Consider the following 6,000-nt stretch of genomic DNA (forward strand, 5'->3'; position numbering starts at 1 on the left):
CATCCACAAACGAATGCTCTACGATTTTCTTATATGGAAAAAAACACCCAATTCCGTTAACAAAAAAATTTGTCAAAAATCTACGCGATTTTTGCTATGCATAAGATTTTCAATATGTTGGACTAAAATTTAATAAGCTACGAAATTCCATTCTCAAAACTTTTCTAAAAATTCTGATTAAAATTTTTAAAACGTTGATGGGAATTTTTTTCTTTTTTAAAATTAATTTTCACGAAGCGGAATTTCTGATTTATATGGTTTTTGTAGGAAAATTAACTATTGTATTATTATTATTGTTGCATTCTCAATACATATTTTTATTTTATAAAACTAGGAACTTAGCCTATCTACTTACACTTGGTCATATACCATCCCAATGGCGGCGCGGAAGAGTAGTATTTATTCCGAAACCAGGAAACGACGACTAGTCCCTAGCAAAAAGTTTAAGACCAATCAGTTTGACATCGCTCCTGTTGAAAAGTCTAGAACGAGCGGTGGAGAAACATATTCGAGTAGGCGTTTTGCCCAGAAGTCCACTTAGTAGAAATCAACACGCTTACCAGAGTGGAAAATCACGAGAACCAGCTTTACACGATCTTGTTAGCAAGGGCTGGAAGCTGACGAGTACACAATGGGCATGTTCGCGGGCATTGAGGGGGCTTTTGATAATGCCACTTTTGGCTCAATATGTTCCTCTGCCGAGCGACGCGGAGTTAATCAAACCATTGTAAAGTGGATGTACTTCCTGCTCTCTGAGAGACTGTAAACCGCTGGTGGAAGCAGTGACGAACTAAACACCGTCGGGGCCAAGCAAGGATGTTCCCAAGAGGATGTTCTTTCTCCGCTGTTATAGTGCTTGGTCGTAGACCCTCTACAAGTGGAGATGCAGAGACTCGGTTTTCATGTCCAAGCATATGCGGACGATGTCTGTGCACTAACATCTGATAAATCCCTAACTAGGATTTGCACGAAAGTGCAGAGGACTCTGCACAAAATCGATGACTGGTGCATGAGAAAAGGTCTTTCCATTAATCCGAACAAAACTACCATAGCCTTGTTCACGAGAAAACGAAAATTGGATGGACTTGGTCCAACACTGAAAGGTGTGACAGTTGGTCTTTGTTTCCACGACAATCGGTTCTGCGTTACCGAAACGACCCGGATTTATATCCGGCCAAGAACTGTCACACTAGCAGCATTCCCCGCATGTAAATATGGGGAATGTTTATGATGCTACAACAACAACAACAGTTGGTCTCTTCGATAAAGTTGAATATCTAGGAGTAATCTTGGATAAGAAGCTGACCTGGGAGACACACGTTTCACTGAAGGAGAATCGTGCATTGAAGTTTTTGTCAGCAATGCCGTAGAGCCTTTGGTAAAACTTGGGGTCTGAAACCAGTTGTGGTAATATGGATGTACACAGTACTTAGCAGACCAATCATCATTTACGCCTCTGTGGTCTGGAGGCGATGGACTATGGTTAAGTCTACACTTCGAAATCTATACAGACTGAAAATAAATGTATGTTTATGCATTACGGGTGCCATGAGTACAACCTATGGTAATACCCTAAATGCTATGCTAGATTTGTTCCTCTTGGATCTTAAGATAGAACAGGAGGCAATAAAAGCAATGTGAAGACTCCATAAACATGGTTTCTGGCACGATGGTATCTGAGCAGTATTCACTGTTTTTGGCACCTAAAGACGACCTGATACCCACAGTTTCATTTGGAAAGAAATTTGATGTAAGATTTTCATTGGTTGAGCAATGGAGCAATCTAGAATGCATTCAGGGAGGTTTGACGGATATTTTCTTTAGGAATCAAATAGAGTCTAGAGCCGGATGGTACGTAAACGATAGTAATCACAGAATAGTATCACTATGATGTGCTTGTGTTTTTTTTTTTGTTGCTTGTTTGTTTTTGTGGATGAGGGGGTTAAAATACCATTGCAATATCACAGCTACCGTGCGCAGGTCTCGCGTTTTTATCCGGAGAAATTTTTCCGCAAACTAATGATGATTTCTCACGTTTCCTTGCAGCTAAACATCCTGTCGATTACATTTTCAGTGGTTACATGACCGAGTGCATTCTCCAGTGTTCGACGTTCTTGTTCCCAACGTGTGCATTGTTCACTTCCCCGAAGTTCCTTTGGACCCATTTGTCAATTGATGGAATATGTTTCGCCGTCCATCTACCCCTCGGTTCAGTGTCCCATCGGCTTTGCCATCGCAGCATGGTTTGGCATCTCCGTTCTGAGAAGCTAGTGATCACGTGTTTCTTCTTGGAGTCCCACACATCCATTCGTTCCCGGATCATAAGGTCGATTGGGATTGCTTCAAGTCCTTTCTACATATCCTTTCTGCGGTGTGCTCAGTGTCATTCCCCTATCTTGAACAGTTATTTCTGAAAATACCCGTGGGCCGAAAGCATTTGAGCTGGACAAAAATTGACTTCACCGAAGTTCCTGCTGTACTATGTAGTGACATCTTTTACTTGCCTAGCCGTGTTTCGTTTCTTCAGCGGTATTGCCATGGCCTTAACGTTTCGTCTTTTATTTCACGCACTGCGTGTTTGCCTACTCTTTTCTTCTGCTTCTAGCACATTTGCCCACAATTCAGCTTCGTATAACAGACTGGAGAGCATTTGAGTGCATTGTTTTCGAATTTGGTATATAGATTTTTAGGGTAATTTTATGGGAAACATTTGGTGTTTAACCTGATTTTCATTTCTTTGTGGTTAGCGAAGAACAGAACTATGACGTCCGCGTAAGATAAGCTTCTTATTTAGTTTCCATTGTGTGACACATTTGGCGAAATAGCAGATTTCGAAAATCAAGTCGAGAGTAACGACAAAAGCGGAGATAGTGGAGGCAATAACTCGCTTGCCCTAAGGACTTGGCAAGGCCAATCAGCCCTTTCTCTTTCTTGGAACTGCATACAAGAAGCGAAATCTATCGGGGTCGTTTGTCGCACACCGAAGATGCTTACTGTAAAGGCAGATCGGTAGAATCTGCCCTGCATACAATTGTCAAAGATATTGAGGAGTCTCTGTATCAGAAAGAGCTTGCAGTGGGCGCATTCTTCGACATAAAGGGGCTTTTAATAACGTCCTCCAGGAGGCAATCACTAAGTCTCTAGGTAAACCGGGAGTCAGAGTCGACAGAAATGTTGTGGTATAGTGGAGTGGCGTCTCTCTCCGCCGGCAGCTGAGTAGGGGCTTTTCGTAAGGCGGTGTTCTAGCACCATTTCTCTGGGTTGGCGTTGTCAATGACCAACTGAGCGAGCGGGCGAGAAGAGGCTGAATGGTGATTGCCTACGAGGAAAACTGGACACTTATCCTTAGAGGAAAATTTCTAGATACCTTGTACGATTTGATGATCTGAACATAGTTGTTAGATGGGCAACGGACTGCGGCCTATCGGGAATCCTCTCAAGACGGAGTACATTCCATTCACGAGGAAATATAAAATACCCAAAGCTAAACTCCTCTCAATAGGGGGCGTTCCGTTAGTGCTTTCTGAGTAGGTGAAGGACCTGGGTCTAATCCTTGACATTAAGCTTACGTGAAAGCCCAACATTGAGTAGAGAATAAGAAAGGCAACAATCGCTTTGTATGGATGCGAAAGCACTACTGGAAAAAGATGGGCCTTTTCACTTAGAGTAGTATTTGGGCTAGATAATAGCATTATAAAGCCGATTTTGTTATATGAAGATGTAGTCTGGTCGAACTCACCGGAGAGGACGACATTGCTTAAGAAGAAATATTTCAAAGGACTGCACTCATTGGAATCAGCGGGGCGCTTCGAACTACTCCTACTCTAGTGCTCAACGCAATGATAAATGTGGCATCTGTAGGCATCGTGGGCAAAACTGCAGCTGCACGTACCGCAATCAGATTGAGATGACCGTATTACAGGAACTTAGTAACTTTGGGTTCATCACCCTGTCGACGACTAAATGTACACCCTCACTTAGTCCAGGCGGATCATTCTCCATTCACATTCCGCCAAGGGAGGAGTGGACGGGAGGCTACATTTGGAGACAGAGCCTGGTGAATCTGTTCACGGATGGATTGAAGTTGGAAAGAAAGGTTGGCGAAGGAGTATTCCTTCAAATTTATGTTACCGAACCACTTCGATGTGGTCCAAGCACAGATAGCAGCAATTAAAGAAGCAGCTGATTGGCTGACCGCCAAGAAATTAAATTTTTGCACCGTTAGCCAAGCGGTAATTAGGGACGTTGGCGCAATGATGGTGAATTTGAAACAGGATTCACTTTCGATTGCATCCGAATTCTTTAACATAAGGCTCATTTGGGTTCCTGGTTACAGATACATTGCGGGAAACTGTGAGGCGGATGAGCGGGCAAAACAAAAGACCCAGCTAAGGCAGAGGGTTGGTATCTCCTCGGCCCTTTACGATCTGCTCCTGGATTTATGGACTTCTCGCCAACTCTGCGAACGCTGGGTAAGTACACAAACTTGTAAAGTCGCAAAATCTTGCTGGTCACGTGTGGATTGGAGGCGCTCAACGATCTTCTGAGGTTGACAAATTCTCAGCTCTCGAACTTCGCGGGTGTTCTCATAGGACACTATCGACGAAGTGTAGATGCTGAGAGGCTTGGAGACTTGGAATTACTGCAAGTCCTTTTTGCGTCCGCTGTATGGAGGATTAGTTGTAATCATATTAACAGCTTTTCCGTAGCTGCCCTGCTCTCGCGGGTCTATGATGGAGGTATATTGGCTCTTAATTCTTTGCTACGCCTGCTCATATAGCAGGCCTTGATATTAAAAATCTGATGAACTTCGCCAGCAGCACTTAGCGGCAACACAGTTCTCGTTCATAATTTACATATCCGAAATCCATCCTTCTTCCCTGGCTGCTCTATGTGCACTATAGTCTCTTGTGCTAGTATCCAAAATGGTTGCGTTGTACTCCTACTCCGCAGTATCTTGAGAGCATGGAATACCTCCTTTCCGGACCCATAAACCTATGTGGTTTCGTTCTAAATCTATTGGAGATATGGAACGAAAAGTCTGAGGTGGTGAAATTCATTGGATGCATCCAGTTATAGGTTCGCAGTAAAAATCAATTGGCCACATTAGTGGTCGCAGAGCACAATGGCCCAATAATAATAATAAAACAATAAAATAATATCTTAATTAATTTCTAAGAAATTTTTTTAAACAAAAGGAAAACGATTTTTTCATATTTCTCCAGTGGCCAAACACCCTAATCATAAATACAGCTCTGCAAGCTTTTATATAATTTTCTGTAGACCTTTACTTTCTTAGTATAGAAACTTTGCCTGCGAAAAGAAGCCAGGCATTTTTAACCATTTTTGCCATATTTGCAAAAAAGCACTCGGACTAATAATTTCAAATGGAGTTCAGCTTAAAAAGTGAGATTATGAAATGCGCTGCAAGTTTTTTTTAACTTACTTACTTACTTAGGTGGCCATAACAACCCGTTACCGAGTTACGGCCGACCTCACTAGCTCTCTCCAGGCGCCTCTGCTCCGCGCGCGTTTTCTCCAATTCTGTACATCAAGCGAGCATAAGGTTTCCTCTACCTGGTCTTTCCACCGGAGCAATGATCTTTCTCTGCATCGGCTCCCTTGTACTTCGCCCTCGAACACCTTCTTTGCTGGAGCTTCTTCATCCATACGCACGACATGCCCTAGCCAACGCAGGCGTTGGATGGCGATGTGTTGAACTACGTCAATGTCGACGTAGAGCTCATACAGCTCGTGGTTCATTCTTGAACGGTAGTCTTCGCCAACGCGCACAGGACCGAAGAACTTTTCTCTCGAACACCCCAAGGCTGCATCGCTTTGTGACACTACCCATGCCTCTGCGCCATAAAGCAACACGGGTATGATGAGCGTCTTGTAAAGTGTGAGTTTGGTCATGCGAGAGAGGGCTCGACTACTCAATTGCTTACTTAGCCCATAGTAACACCTATTAGCAAGAGTGATTCTCCGTTTGATCTCCAG

This window comes from Anastrepha ludens, chromosome 2, assembly GCF_028408465.1.
Source record: "Anastrepha ludens isolate Willacy chromosome 2, idAnaLude1.1, whole genome shotgun sequence".
Lineage (NCBI taxonomy): Eukaryota > Metazoa > Arthropoda > Insecta > Diptera > Tephritidae > Anastrepha > Anastrepha ludens.